Source organism: Xiphophorus hellerii, chromosome 7 (assembly GCF_003331165.1).
Source record: "Xiphophorus hellerii strain 12219 chromosome 7, Xiphophorus_hellerii-4.1, whole genome shotgun sequence".
Taxonomy (NCBI): domain Eukaryota; kingdom Metazoa; phylum Chordata; class Actinopteri; order Cyprinodontiformes; family Poeciliidae; genus Xiphophorus; species Xiphophorus hellerii.
Genome location: NC_045678.1, coordinates 20,373,270 through 20,389,408, shown reverse-complemented (window position 1 = coordinate 20,389,408; position 16,139 = coordinate 20,373,270). Strand labels below are relative to the sequence as shown.

Genomic DNA, 16,139 nt, shown 5'->3' with positions numbered 1-16,139 from the left:
TAAACCCTAAATCTAGCATGAAAAAAATTCCAAATCATATTATTCAGTGCAGTGCAGAAGTGTAGGGATCTCAGCATTTATGATTCAGTATTGCTAATTTGTCAATTTCTTTGTTTGTTTTTTATGCACCTTATTCATCTACTGTCAAATTCATTTGTTTTTGTTTTGTTTTTAGTTGTGAACGGTCTTTTTAATTATTTTATTAATGCAAATTTGTATTCTGCAATAACTGGAATTGTAACATGCAACAAAACTTTAAATTGTAATTTGCTAAAAGTAGTTCTACAGATTCAGGGACGCTGTTACATCTAAAAGCAAACACAGTGATGTTCAGAAGTTTATTTACACATATGACTGATTTGAATGTATTGTGGATTTTGAAACCTTTAAGTATTTATCTGAATGGTTCTGTGTTGAGGGTGGAATAACACAATTTCAGTGATGAATAAAATAAGAATTAGGTGCACAAGTAGAAATGTATTTGAGATTTTCTCTTATCAACACAGATTAAAATTTTATATACAGGTTCCATTGTATAAATAAACTCTCACTAACATTTTTGTTTGCTTGTCTTTTCCAAAAGATTACCCAAAACAAAATCAAAACTGGTCTTTGAAAGGTCTACATTGGGCCTTCTGAATAGGCTCACCAAAGCCAGACTGTCAACTTTGCAGAGAAAGGAAAATTCTGTTGTCCATCTTCCCTGTTATTTCTGCCACCCAATAGTATGTGTGTAAAATTGATGCCTGAGTTTTGTTCCTGAAGCAGGGATTTTTTCCATAAAGATAATGTCCTAAAGGTGGCTTTTGCACTCCTTGCTGATAACAACCTTGACTATCATTCTTGTTTTTAGTGTAAAGAAATTCATTCTTTTTTTTCCAGTAATGGATGAACTGATATTTTGCAAACACTCAACAGATTTGTCTTTCAATTCACCTGTACTCTGAGAAATCAGTAGCATTTCAGCTCAAAACTGATAAATTGCTTTCTCTAACTCAGGTTACATTTTTGGATGCAGTGTCAGACTTTAGTGAGAGATAAATGGATGTTCAATGTACCCCTCTAGCCCAGCTGTTGATTTTGATCCTGGTGGCAACAGCTTCTCATGCAGTTCATACTGAGCCAGTATGTTAACCAAATGACTGAAGACACACTGGATAATAATTCTTTTTCTTCATACCTGCTGACAGCCAAAGTGTTAGAGAAATGCATCCTTACTGAGAGAAACATCTGTAACCAATCACATTATTATAGCAGGGAACTAAATATTGAACTAGAGCCCTGTCTTAATCATAAAGAATCAAACATCTTTGGTGTTTTCCAACTGCATTGCATTATAAATAAGATTTTTCATGACCATAATTAGAGTGGGTCAGTGTATATTATAATGAGGGAAATGGCCAGTGCCCTGAAAGTTTTTCAAATGTGATTGTTTTTTTTTTAAAGATCTTTAAAAGTACTCAGCAGAGACTGGAGGACTTGTCAAAAGCACTGCAGTCATCAGTCAGCCTTTCATGGAAGAGCAGTTCAGTGGAAATCACAGAGTAAAAAGACAAATGACAGCCCACTTGGCGTTTTGCAAAATGCATTTGAAGGACTCAGTGCCTGAGGAAAACGATTTTCTGATCTGACGAGCCAAAAACTGAACCGGTAGGCCGAATTTCAAGGGCTGTGTCAAATAAGATATAAGAAGGGCTCATCAGGATGCTGCAATCAAGCTTCAGAGTATTATGGTGGCCCACTTTGAACAAGGGAAAGGTTGATCTTGCAATACATCAAATAATAAAGGTCTCCAGTTGTTATCTAAGCTTAAATCATCTGTGATGTGTGAAATAGACCAAAAAGTTTTACATTTCAAGTCTGCCAATTCAACTCTGCAACTAATTAAAGAAATGTATGATCATTTTTAATATAGATAATGTGTGCACAGTTTGTCACTCTGAACTTTAGGCGAAATAAAACAAACGCAAGTTAGGTCAGAACATGCCAGATGCAGCTGTGCCGACCAACAAAATGTAAAGGGTGTAAAGTTCTTCTCTATAATCCCTGTGAGATTTTAAAAAGCACTCTTGGTTATGAGTGCACTCCACCTTTTTGCTTCTGAGGATTTGTTGCAATCTAGGTCAATGACTAGAACGCTGATTCAGGAATTCAGGAAATAAACAACTCTGTGCCTAGAAGAGACCATCCTGCTGATACATTATTTCAAATCATGCATACATTCTGTTTCATCTGGTGTTGATCTGCTAAAATCTTTGCTTTAATAAAGGCTGAAATAACTAACAACATTCTGTTATTTTTTATGTTTTTCTTAAAACAAGATTAGAGTATATGTTGTATCAGTTGGTGTAACCATTAGAAGCTACTGTGGCAGGTCTTCTATGTACTGCTTTAGGTGAATCTCAATCAACAGCAATGTTATGAAGTAATTAATTTGGTTCAACATTTCAATTCAAATAGAGCTGATACAATGTTTTGATTCATATATATTTTTTAAAATTACAGTTTATTTTGAAGATTATGGCTTATAGCTAATGCAAATTCAAAAATCTTTCTCCCAGAAAATTAGAATACAGCAAAACACCACTAGAAATATTTTAATGTTGGTATTTCTACTGTAGATACTGGTATTTAAAAAGCAATTTTCACAGTATTTTCAGGTACTGTAGAGTAAATACACTCAATCTTAGGTTGAAGCTCCTTTTGCCTGAATCAGTTTGCATAGAGTGGAGGTGATCAGCTTGTGGCACAACACAGATTGCTTTATAAGTAGCTTTTATCCCATGTGCATGGTTGGGTCTGGTCTCTCATCTTCCACTCGACAATACCCCAGAGGTTTAGGTTTAGCCAGGTTAATGTTATGGTTATTAAATCAGGTGTTGATTCTTTAATCTGTGTGGGCAGGTGCCAAATCCTGATGGATTAATGAAATTAAATGAAGTGCTCTTAAATTTCCTAATAGACAACTGCTCTGTTTGTATATTTTATGAAAATGACATTACATCCAGCAACTGAATGTAATTTTGTCCCTGACTAAATTTCAGTTTAGTCACTACTGACCCATATTTCCTCCAGAATATGGGTATGACTTCCAAATATAACTTAAAGTTCAGTATCGTTCCTTTTTCTATTATGTTTATTGAGGATCAACAATACAGACTGAAACCAGGAGAGATTTGATGAATTATGACATTTAAACATCACATTTAAAATCCTCAGTTGACAAGAAAAAACCCGCTGTGATAGAGTGAAAAAAAAATGTGTTTCACAAGAGCTTGTTTTAAAGATACTCTCATTGTCAAGGTAACTTAGAAAAAGTGAAAACAGGAACAGAGGTATCAGAAAGGGCACAGTGCCACAGGCTATCCATAAAAAGACCAAGACCTTCAATTACATTTTGGATGACCTCACAGCTTCAAGCGCTCTGGGACTGTGGATCATTAAGGACTGGTTGAAGGACAAGACAGGTTGTCTAACACTTGTGCTGTTTGGACAGACAGCTTCACACAGGGGACACTCACTGGTTGGCAGGTCATTTATTTCTCATCACCTGGAAGTATTTAAATAAGGAGATGGTACAAATGATTCACAGTTTAAAATGGTGCTCTTATTATCTATAAAACAATGCTTTTCCTGGTGTAGTAACAGATTAATGTTTCCAAAAATTCTTAATTCAAATATACATGTTTTTTTCCTGCCTCTGTGCCAGCCGATGAGATTCATAGCCTGCATAACTGTCTACCTTGATGAAATCTAACTTTGAAGATAAGCTGAGGCACTGCCTAAAGGCAAATTATGGCACAGGGTCCAGGACCCTGGGGTCTGTTATTGATTTGAGGCTTTCAGCACCCCATGGAGTCAAGGCATTTCCAGAGCATGAGAATTGGGAGCTCGGTGGACAGGCATGACTGGGCGTTATTGACTGATCTACTCATAAGGATCAGAATTTACTATAAGATGGTAATGGTCTTAGAGCTCTGACTTGAAGGTATGGGCTTGGAGTGAGGGTTAAATTTTGATAGATGTTAAGAGCAAAATAAAAAACTGATAAGGACTGGCGACACAAGAAAGGTAGGGTGGGGGTTGCTGTTTGACCTTCCTGGAGGCATACAGTCTGGTAGCCTGCGGTTTCTGTATTTTCCTCATAAGGGGCCTTTAAATCAGCCTGAAAACTTGTTCTAAATGGCCACACTAAACAGGGCAAATAAAGAAGCTTGTGGGAATTTCCTTTTCATTCACACATCAGGTCTGCTTCCTCCTCTCTATTTTTTTCTCACACTTGTCAAGTAGGATAACTCAGTTGCAGTATCATACATCAGCCCAACAAAACAGTTCAGTCCAGAACATAGATGCCTTCTGGGTGTTTCTGTGAGGTTTTACAGGGAAGTTAGGTGGCAAGGCATGTTGAAGTAAACTTGTCACTGTTACTCTTCTGACATTCCAAGCAATGTAGTGACAGCCCTTTAAAGGTCAGCTTATGAACAGGTTAGCTTCCAGTGGACATGGAGCAGAGATGACAGATGGTGTGTATGACCAGCTAACTATAAGTGAAACAAGGGAAAAACTCTGACTTTGATAAATATTCTTACCACTGACACAAATTTCGCAATGTGTACTAAAATATTGCAGTACAAGGCAGATCATCATGACTTTGTGGAGTCACAGAGTGGTTATTAGAATAAGATAACCTTTAGATCAGAAAACAAGGAGGAGTTGAGAAACCTAAAGAGACCGTGAAGGGGTTGGTCCTCAGCGATCTACGCCTCCTGCTGATGTCTTCATTGAATCCACTTCAGTCCGCCTACCAGCTTGGGATTGGGGTAGATGACACCATTACCTACCTCTTGTACTAAGCTTTGACCTATCTGGAGAAGCCTGGATGATGTTCTTTGCTTTCAATACAATCCAACCGGGACTTCTGAGGGACAAGCTTGGGTTGTCAGGAGTGGATACTACTTTTACAGTACCATGGAATTTACTTGAAAATTTAACACAGTGTTACCTCAGTGAACAATTGTAGTTTTTACATCATAACTACCATGTTTCAGCAGCTAAAAGTATTTTTAAAAAGGACTTTGTTCTTCTTGTAAGCATAGTGTAGTCATATTCCTTACCTCAGTCATTATTGCCTTGCTGTATTTAGAGATGTGATGACCTTTTTTACTTTTACTCATAAAGACTCTGTTATCTGGCTTAAATATATTCTGCCACGAGCAACTCGGTCACAGAACAGCTGCCATTGTGTGATTGTAGCAGTTTGGGTGGAAATTACAAATAATTAAAAACAACTGAACAACTTTTGCTAGGCCCATGCCTAACGTCACCAGCATTAAGTTTCACTGCTGCTCCTGTGCTTCCATGGCGCTGGTTTCACTGAATTAAAAGCTAACATCTCTGTTTATGAAAGCCAGAGGCTGTGAGGGGGCTCTTTTCACTTTTTGATTTTTTGTTAAAGTAGAGTAATATAATAAAATAAAATGATTCAAAATTTTAACAGGTTTTCAGAATTCACAATGTTTGTTCATCAGTTCCCCTGAGTTTTATAACCATTTTATCATTTTCATAGATTTGCTGGAAATTGTCCAATAACCCGAGAAAGACATCAAACCAAATTTGTATTGTAAATCAAGGGTTAATATTGTTTTTAGAGGCAATAAATGGATTTTCCTTACTGCAGAGCGTGATAGGAAGGGATGTATTGCTCCATATATCATGTAACATACAGAGGTACAGCAAGTGGATTAGTTCAAGCAGTGAAAACAGGAAGAAACATCTGGCCTGGCTTTGTCCAAAAGCAGAAAACAATAACAAATAATTAAATTCCTGTTTCAGTCTTTGTGCCAAGCTAATTCTGAGAACATATGTCTGCTCTAGACTTTCAGATGAACCCTGCAACACAGGACTCTCGTCACTGTGAAGTGTTTCTTCATTAAAGATTACAAATTCCTCAGTGGTCTGTTTTCTCTGCTTCTAAAATGCCCATTCAGAGATGGAAAGCAGTACTTTTTATTTAATCTTCATCCCAGTCCCGATTGCAGATTCCACAAATGGTCCAATTATTGGAAAAATGTAAGATTTTTCCATTAATGCGGTTTGATAGTGTGTTTTAGTTGTAACTTATTACTACAATTAACCTTTAGAAGTCATTCATGTGAGTGAACTACAATCTTCATGTCTCAAGAAATCTTCTTAGCTTGCTCACTGAGTGTTATTTCAGTGATTACCAGAGGCAAAGAAAACAAACATCAGATTTCTGAGTAAAGTAAGTGAAAAAGTTCTTGCACAACCCAAAACCATTAAATGGAATTTGAAAAAATATTAAAGCTGGCATGTAGGGATTATGATAACCAGCAGTGTCATAAGTGGGATTAAATCTGGTTAAACAGAATAACAATTGGTTATGCTGAAAGCCTCTTGACTACAGTCCAAAAGAGGATTATTTTTGCCCCATTGATTGTTTCTGGAAGTAGAAATTTAGAACTTTGTTGATGCTTAAAGGAAAACACTGATTTATGCTACGCAATTCCTCTGGCGCTGCTAACTGTGAGTTCAGTGCTGAATAATAAGCACTGGATAGATCTTTGTTGAAATGGGGAGCATTTCATTTTGGCTATCTTTGGCTTACTAAGAAGGAATCTTAAGAGATCCCATATTTGCAAACGGTGGAACAAATGTAAGCATTCACATACTCAGCATGACTTTCTTTTCCCAGAAGGAAAGGTTTTCTGTTTAATCAGGGGGAAAAAGGGTTGAAAGAAATTTAAAGCTACAAGTTGAACAAACAAAGTCCACTTTAAATTACTAGAATACAGTTTGATGTACTAAGAGTAAACATGTACTAAACGATTTTTAGATTAGTAAAATTATGTAGCCAGTTTTCCAACCGTGTTTAGTTAGACTTCTTTAATTTTTTTGACTTTTAAGGACAAAAACACTTTTGAGCACGAGTAACAAAACACAAGCAAGCAATAAATGCAAGTACATTTTATAGAGAGTAGAAAAGCAAATAAAAAGGTTTACTGAAGCACTGTAATAAAGGAGGTAACTGTTAGCACAACTGAACATCTAGCTCCTATGGGGAAGGAGAAAGGAATCATTTAAAACTACCATTTGAAATTGCTTTAAAAATCATAAAACTTTTATAATCCATTTATTTTTTTCTAACTTTGCAACTAGAATTGACCCAAATACTGAATAAAGAATAAATGATGAGGAGAGTGAGTCTGCTTCTAGAATTGTAGAACGAGATAGATTTTAGTGAGGTTCTAATTGAGGTTGTCATGTTCTGGAACTGCCTCAGTCATGGTGGCAGCATGTTGGAGTAGCTCAGAAAAAATAAGCAAATATGTTCTGATTTACTTCTTTTGTATATTTTTGTTCATAATTTGGTTAAGACACTGTGTGTTTGGACAATTATTTCCTATGGTTTTGGATGCTGTGGAGCTGGAAAGATTTTTGCTCTTACATTTTTACTTTTGAACACTTATGATGCATACATGTGGAAAGTGATTAACATCTAAGAAGCTTTAGCAATACCTAAAATAAAACCCCAAATCCCAGATAATTTATAATGCTTTATGGATGCAGACTAGGACCAAAAAGCAGAAAGAGAAGGAAGAAGTTCAAACCATCTTTCCCACTGATCATTATGGGCAATGGATATATCCCCAACTCCAACATCTCTGTGCAGACAGATGGGAATTTAGAAAAGGCAGGTGAGGTGGGTTAGGGGAGGTGAGATGCTTGCCAGCAGCAGATGGTGTCATTCAGGCCATGTTGCTATGAAGTATTGCTGTGCTGCCCGAATATTGAGCTGCTAGCTTGTCATGACAGTCATGTGCTATACTAAACAGATCCTTCTTTGTTTTTCTATATTGGTCTTTGAGAGGCCATGATATTTGCCTTTTATAGGCTTCTCATAGGGTCACTCTACTTTTGCTGGTGATGAATAAATTAATGAAATTTATGTTTTAGTAGAAATATAACCCTTCATCTCTCACAAGAGTTTCTCCTTTGAATTAGGTCTAGCATGAGTGAGTTAAAGAAAGCTGATTAAACTCACTTTGGTGGAAATACTAGCATTCATTTACTTCAAGAGCCTGTGTTCATAATTAGTTACAGACTTTAAGGTTGTCCATTTATCATTCAAGCAGGAGCAACACTTAAGGTAAGCAAAAGAGTAAAAAATGACCTATACTGTGATTGGGATATTTTTGTTGCAATAAACATTTATAGGCAGGCCAAGTTGATAAAGTTGTGCTTTTAGTTCAGATAGGTAAAACATTTAGATAATATTTAATTTCAGCTATATTCTCTTGGTCTCACTGACTAAGTCATGACCTTTGCAAGACCTTCTCTGGTATCTGGCACCAGCATGTTAGCAACAAACCCTTAAAATGTTGCAAGTTCAGCCTGGGAGTCAAAGCAGCCAAACACACAGGCAACTCAGCTTGCCTGTGTGTTTAAACTCAGCTTGGAGGTACCTGTACATTACTTCAGTGTTTTAGTGTTTCAGAATACACTCTAGAATCTAAAGCTCATCAAGAGAAACATCATACTAACATAAAATCATTAGTTGTCCAGTTTGTGGTTATTTTTCTTTTTGTTGTCTATTTCTTGGCTCTGAACTAATAATCAGTGGTATATTTTAAGTATTTTTAGATTGTTTTAATTATTTGAAATAAATATGCCTGCAATGTTTTTCTTTAGAGAACGTTAAAGTCGTCAAGAATAGATCTATTTGAAGTGAGATGGTACAAATATAAAGACATACACAAGTACCGGTAGCCAAAACTTAAGAAACTACATGCCCAGATGGCTCAGCTACCGTCTATGTCATTTTACAGTTAATATATTATTTAACTTAAGCAAGATTTTTCATGAAAGATTTGCAATGAAGTATTTTCCATTTCTTCTCTGGTACTTTCTTTTGTATAGGCAATTAATACTTCTCCCACCAGTGGTTACCACTATCAAGATTTACTCTAATGCCTACTCTGTCAGTCTGGTTCTGCCTGTGTGATTTTATGATATTTTTTTTATTATTATTTCTGTAGCACTACCAATCCTTCTAAAGAGTCAATCCAGTCTTCTTCCCAAAGTACTGCCATTTTTTTACTGGGTATATGTCCATGAAGTCCGACTTTCTGTCATTGTAAAAATAAATCCATCATAACTGACATTTCCATTTTCTAAAATCATCCTTTAGCCCAAAACATAATCATTTTAATTAATTAAATACTGTATAGCAATATTCAAAGTCTGATATTTAAAAAAAAAAATCAATATGTGAATTTACTGTCAATAACAAGTTATTTAAAAACTTTCTGGAAGCTTTTTAGCCTTCATAAAACTCTTATTCAGTTTCTGCCAGTATTTAGATAAACAAGTTGGAGAAAAAAGTTCTTGCAGGGTCATAATTTCCTTGTGCTTCAAAGTGTTGTGCCACTACCAGCATGGATGACAGTTTGTTTTCACTAAATGTGTGGTCCTCTGAGGCCATTTGAGGTTGCCTGCAAAGAGACAGTTTTCTGGGTTAAGGTTCATTTCAAATTAACTGTGTTTTACTGCAATACTTTGAGAAGTGTTCCCTTAAAGAGGGACAAGAAGAGCTCTGCAATTTAAAATAGAATCATAAAAAGTACAAAGCCAAGGTCACCACTCAGTACCTAATAATTATGTGTGGGTCAGTGGTTTTTTAATGTTTGCATCCATTCAACCTGATAAGGCCCAAGAGATGAACAGAAAAGGGTCCATTAATAAATGCTTCGAGTCAGAACCAATCTAGAAATTCTGTGCAAGATGCACTGGTCACGACTGTGCCAACTTTAATCCCATAATTCCATTTTATCTTCCTTCGCTCCCTGCAACTGCTTTTTATGAGCTAACCATAATAAAATTGGTTACTTTGTCGTTCAGTAATAGAGATAGTTGGAAGCACCTGGGGCAGAGGCCTACAGAGTCTGCATGAGCGTGAGAGAAAGAGAGAGAAAGAAAAGGTAAGAGTTAGACCTCCATGAAACGCTCATTTCTGAAATGAATCTTAGTCATTCTCTTTTTTACTTTCTTCTTTACTCGAACTTATAAACTATTTTCAGACATGTTTGAATCAAACCTGTTTAAGAAATTATTGGATGACTGTTTTAGAAATTAAGAGAAATACATGGCAAAAAAGAAAAAAAAAAGAAATTTATGTTATCAGGTGAATTATTTAATAATGAACAGCAAATGCAATTCTAAACAATTACATTTTTTGGACTATAGACCTTTTTGAGCAGGATTTTTGATGTTGCTGAATTTGGCTAGGTGTGACAGGATTTCTATTGTTGGTCAGCAGACGAGCAGCTGAAATTAGGTGTGATTCAATAACTAAAATTTGCAAGAAACTAAAATAACTTGTGAAAATCTCTAAAATAAAATGCAGGCTGTAGGTTTCGCCTTAATGTGATAAAAAGAAGATTTAATAGCTGTATTTGTTTGTTCTCAAAATGAATGAAAAATAATCTTGCTCAACGGAGAACATGAAAAAAAGCTTAGAACAGCAAAAGCATTTGAAGATTTAAATAGTAACATCCCTGTCCTCTTTTCATTTAGATTCAAGCAGTTTTTACCTTCCCTGCCTTTCATTCACTGATAACTCTCAGGCTGCCGAAACTCTTGAGCAATCAATTTGTGTTAAGGAATACAAAGAAAGAAAGACAAAAAGACAGAAAGAAATAAAGAACGGAACCTTTTTTATTGTTCTTCCTTCTTTTAACGTATTTTAGCTGATGGCTTTAATTTTGCCTCGTCTCTCACCCTTTCTTTTCCATAATGCCCTAAAATCAACAGATATATGACATCACTAAAAAAGATGTATGAGTGATAAAAGAGGCTTTGGTAGAAACATAGGTGGCTCTGCAGGTAATGTCCTAAAAATCAGACCATGGAGTCTTCATTAAAGTAGTTCCTCTGCAATAGTATCATATCTATAAACTTCTCTCTGATCTCCATTTTTTTCTACTCGTCCCATTCTCTAGCTCATTCCTCATCTTGTTTCCTTCTTTTCTAATGGTTTGCTGTAAAGAGACCACATGTTATGGTCTCTGAACCCATCTCCAGATGTCAGGGGGCAGAAGGGCTGCAGATGCTCTTCATTCCCCATTGACAGTGACAGGGGAAGTAAGACTGAAAGAGATAGGCAAGGAGAGAAGGAGAGAAGGAAAGAAAAAAGATAACACGGAGAAGAGAGAAAAAAAGACAGGAAAAAGACTTATCCTGTCACAATATATTTGCTTGAGGGGGAGACCTATCTATCAGTGTTATGAGTGGCATTTATTTTATTTTTTATTTTTTTGCTATTTATACCCGACTTGCCATCCTCCTCACTGGAAGTACAACTGTCACAGCTGTTTTGTGCACCATTCAAACTCTATTGCATGTCTTCAAACTGTCTAAATATTTCAGTCACTCATGAAAACTCATCATTTTCTCATTAAATGTCACCAAAATGTGTAATTTCACCTCTATATAGCAGCATCACAACCTAGTCCAAGTGTCAATTCCATAGGTAGCTTTTATAAGTCTTTCTAAATGTTCTTTAATACTAACTTGAGCTAACCAGTTGTTTCTCTTCCCTGTCATGCATCCATTTAGATCAGTTGTGTACATGTGCTACAGATGCTGTAGCATGCGAACTGTTAGGAATATGTATGGGTCCTGAAGATGAAGTCACACTATGCGATTTCTTGCCCAATTGTTTAGAATGTTGTTTTGAACTATTTAAAACATATTGACATTCAATAATTGAGTCAAATTAGCTGACAAACTGTGAAATAATGCAAAAGTCCTAGAAAACTGGTCTGTCTTTAAAGAGATATGTGTTTTATGACTTGAAGCCCAGAAAAATATTACAATACATCATTAATAAGTCAATTCCTGCACAGAGAATTCTTTGATGTGGATGTTGGAGCCTCCAGAGGAAGAAGAGGAGGAGTGAGTGAGGAATGCTGGACGGGGCAGAAAGAGGAAAAGAGAGAAGAAATGAGGAGTTTAAAGATGAATTGAAGGTTAATGATGAGATTGCCAGCCTCAGGGAACCGTTTGTTGGCTGCAGACGTACATGCAAACGTGCACAGACACCTTAACTGCATGGTAAAACCCCAGCAAAAGCATTTGACCTGTGATTTAGCTTATCAGTCACCCAATAACACAAGACAATTGCCTCCTTGAGTCACATAAACTCACAAGGCAACACATGTTTTTCCTCTTACAAGGAAATATAAGTATATATGCATTCCATCATTTGTTTATTCATCCATTCATCCATCCATCCAATCAAAAAGTTTGCCCAGAAGACCATTGAAGGATAACGTGCTCCTTGCCTGTATTTATGTGCTTTGAGTAAATATAAGATGTCCAAATATAAGTGAATGTATTGAAGAATAGTAAGTGAATGTCATTTTAAATAAAAATAAAATTGCAGTGGTGTTCCAAAGCCAAAAAGTAAAGCTGAAGATTGTTAGGCAAGGGAACGATGCATCCTTTAAACTAGAGGACATCAATCCTGGTCTTCAGGACCCACTGTGCTGCATGTTTTTGATGTTTCCCCACTCAAGAACAACTGCCTCAAATAAGTGCATTATCTATTTTGAATGCCTGCAATTGATGCAGAAGCCTGTTAGTCACCCATCAATGTATGCACGTTGTGCAGCAGCAGGGAAAACCTAAAGCATGTAGGACAAGTGGGTCCTGAGGTCCAGGGTTGGGGACCTCTGCTTTAAACTGGTTTACTCAGAGAAAAAAACCACAAACACAACCCAAATTCCCCATTACCTCTTACATAAGTCAATCAAACAGATATGGTTTATGGACATAAAGAAAATCCAGTGTAATTCACCTCAACAGTCAGAAACTTGTATCTTATTGGTGTAATTGGCACAACTGCAATTAATTGTCTTTTTTTGAATTACACTTATTTTCTGTTTTGATGTACCTTGACTAAATGGTGTTGAATGGCTTCTGATCATCATTGACTCTGCTCATGCATACCAGCTTTCCATAGTTAACTAAAAAAAGACACGTTTCAAGCCAAATAGTTAAATAGGCACAATACGTACAATGTCTGTATTTGTTGTTCTCATGGGGCAATGCTCTTAGTAAACCTTGACCATCTGTAGTGAAGACCATTTTTTAACTAATTTATCGTTTGCTGTGAGGTGATTAGTGCCACATGCAAGCACCCACACACACACATACCCAGGGCCCATGCACACAGCTGTCCTTCACAGTGCACAGTTTCTGAATGACTCTGCTGCCAAAATTGGATACAAACAGACCTAGAGAGTAAATACAGAAACTGCTGAGGTGTAAAAATGGCAATTCAGCCTGTATAAAACCAAACCCTCTGAACCAATGGTGCTCACTAGAGGCACATTCAGTGGAACAAAGCTTAGATAAATGTGTCATGTTGACTTAAATAAAAACTAGCTAATTTAACACATTTAGAGAAAATGTTTTTTATATTGTAAGAAAGAGAAATCTAAAACAATTTAAAAACAAATAAATATTGTTGAAGTCAGCATCATTAGAGCTTCCACAAGCAAGTGAACAATAATTACGCTATATTTGGAAATGCTTCCACTGCTGTCATATCTCTCTAATTTATTAACTTATTAAATTTTTCCACATGACAACACTAAATTTTTATGTATTTTATCGTATTCTTTTTGTCATAAAACATGTAATTGAAACAGCGAACATGTGCTCTGGTAAGATAGAAAAAAGTTAGTTTATTGATCTTTATGCCAACTCTTTGGCTGAAAAGTTACATTGCACATCACTTTCAACACACCATCCACACTATGAAACATGTGGTGGCATCATGCTGCCAGAGCAATTTTGAAGCCAGTTATGGGACAATCCTGGGAGAAAATTTGAAAGAAGCTGCAACAGTCTGGAGTGAAAGTTCCAGCAGGGCAACAACACAAAACAATGGTCAGCTAAAATAGCTATGCCATTTTAGACGGTATATCTAAGATGGAGTGGTTTCTGCAGTAAAATCATAACTGACTTCACACCTCTCCATTCAACCAATCAGAGCTTACACCAGACTGTAAAAATGAATGGCTGAAAAATGTGTTTCCATATGTATAAAGTTGGTGGACAAATACAAAAAATACTTTGCAGTAAAAAATCATTAATTTGTGGGAGCTGATTTCAAAAACACACTTTGCTGATATATATTTTGGAAAATAAAACAACAGGTCTTTTCTTTCCTTGTACTTTACAATGATGTGCCACTCTGTTGATTTTTGTTCGTCTTCGGTTGATTGATTGTCAGACTTTTGATCTAGTGCCTTGAGTCAACATCTAAATGACTTCCACTTGTCTGTGTCAACCCCAGCAGGGTGACATGCTGTTTCAAGTTCAGAGATTGGGCAGGGGATTTGGCAAACGGAGCTCAAAGTAATCATGTGATCTGATGGTGACAGCCCATTGAAAGGAAAGTGGATTTGGAAGACAAGCAATTGAATGGCCAAATTGTAGCAGAAGGACATTGAAAGATTCAGTAAGTCAGAAAATGTGCTAAAGAGCTGAAAGGATGAAGACCGCATAAGAAACAATGTAAGGTCAGTGTAATTCTTTAGAAGGATTAGTGCTATCGCCCTCAGAGTTTTGGTCATTAACGCACAGCTCAGCAAATCACACCACAGAAGACATAGGCCTACAGTCTGAGCATGTGCACACTCACATGGATTTATTCTGATCCTGTCATAATCACATCACATCTGAAGCTTTTTTTCATCACTTCTGGCAGGATGTACACAGACTAGCTGTTTGTGTGTCTATCCGCCTGTCCATATGCATCTCATCCTAAAAGAACGACATATCTCCTCTTTGTGGTCTGTTCACAATCTATGCTTTGAGCAACGTCAAAAGATCAAAAAATTTGATGCTTCATAAATGGAGTGAAAGGGAACGATGCAAATGCAGAACAATTGAAAACAAAAAGGGTAACTGAGATGTAGAGATAAAGAATACAGGCAAAATAAACTCATTTCCAGCTTCTTTTGCAAGCAGAACTTTTATGTTTAACCATTAAAAATAGTAGAAGGCTTTAAATTAAACCATTATGCATATTAATTTTGAAAAACCTTAGAATATGGACTCTTTTCTCAAATCGTCATTGTGGTAAGATCATGGAAGTTTTTGTTATATCTATGAAAACTCAACATTATGTATGGCCAGTTAGCTCAGGTGGTCAGAGCGTGGTGCTAATCACGCCAAGGTCATGGAATCAATCCCCATACTGGCCAATTAAAACATAAAGTCTTCAGAAAATCAACACTTCAAAATAGCAGGAGGTCTTGAAATAAACTATTATGCATATTGATTTTGAAAGATATTGGAATATGAGTTCTTTTCTTAAATCTTCATTGTGGTAACATCATGTAAGTTTTCTTCAAACCATGGAAACTCAACATTCTGTAAAGTAGGTTAGCTCAGCTGGACATGGTGTGGTGCTAATAACACTGAGGTCATGGGTTCAATCCCCGTACTGAACAATGGAAATCTAAAATCCTTCAGACAATCAACACTTCAAAATAAAAAAGGGCGGAAAATAAAATCAACACTTCAAAATATCTAGAGGCTTTAAATTAAACCATTATGCATGTTGATTTTGAAAAACATTAAAATTTCACTGCTTTTGTCAAGATCATGTAAGTTTTTCTTACATCAATGAAAACTCAACATTATTTATGGCTAGTTAGCTCAGCTGGTCAGAGTGTGGTGCTAATAAAGCCAAGATCATGAGTTCAATCCCCATACTGGCCAATTGAAATCTAAACTCTTCAGAAAATCAACACTTAAGCAGTGTTGTTTTTTATTCCATTATGATATGCTGGGATTTTCAAACAACCATTTATTGGACTTTCAGTGAATGGCAAAAAAAATATATATATATATATATATATATATATATATATATATATATATATATATATATATATATATATATATATATATATATAGGAAAAACTAGTGAGTTGTGTGGGCGATAATATCTTCTTGTCCGATTTCAGAAGAGAATGAACACACTGATTTGAGATGACTGAAAGACAACAGCTAACATGTCCAAGGTTTGGACAACATCAATA

At 36.1% G+C, this 16,139-nt stretch overlaps 2 non-coding genes across 2 annotated transcripts; both read left to right on the top strand.

Moving 5' to 3' along the window:
• Nucleotides 1–15,222: 15,222 nt before the first annotated feature.
• Nucleotides 15,223–15,296, top strand: trnai-aau (transfer RNA isoleucine (anticodon AAU)). Its single transcript has one exon. It is a non-coding gene; the product is annotated as a tRNA-Ile (tRNA).
• Nucleotides 15,297–15,742: 446 nt separating this feature from the next.
• On the top strand, nt 15,743–15,816 carry trnai-aau (transfer RNA isoleucine (anticodon AAU)). The gene has a single exon. It is a non-coding gene; the product is annotated as a tRNA-Ile (tRNA).
• Nucleotides 15,817–16,139: the final 323 nt, after the last annotated feature.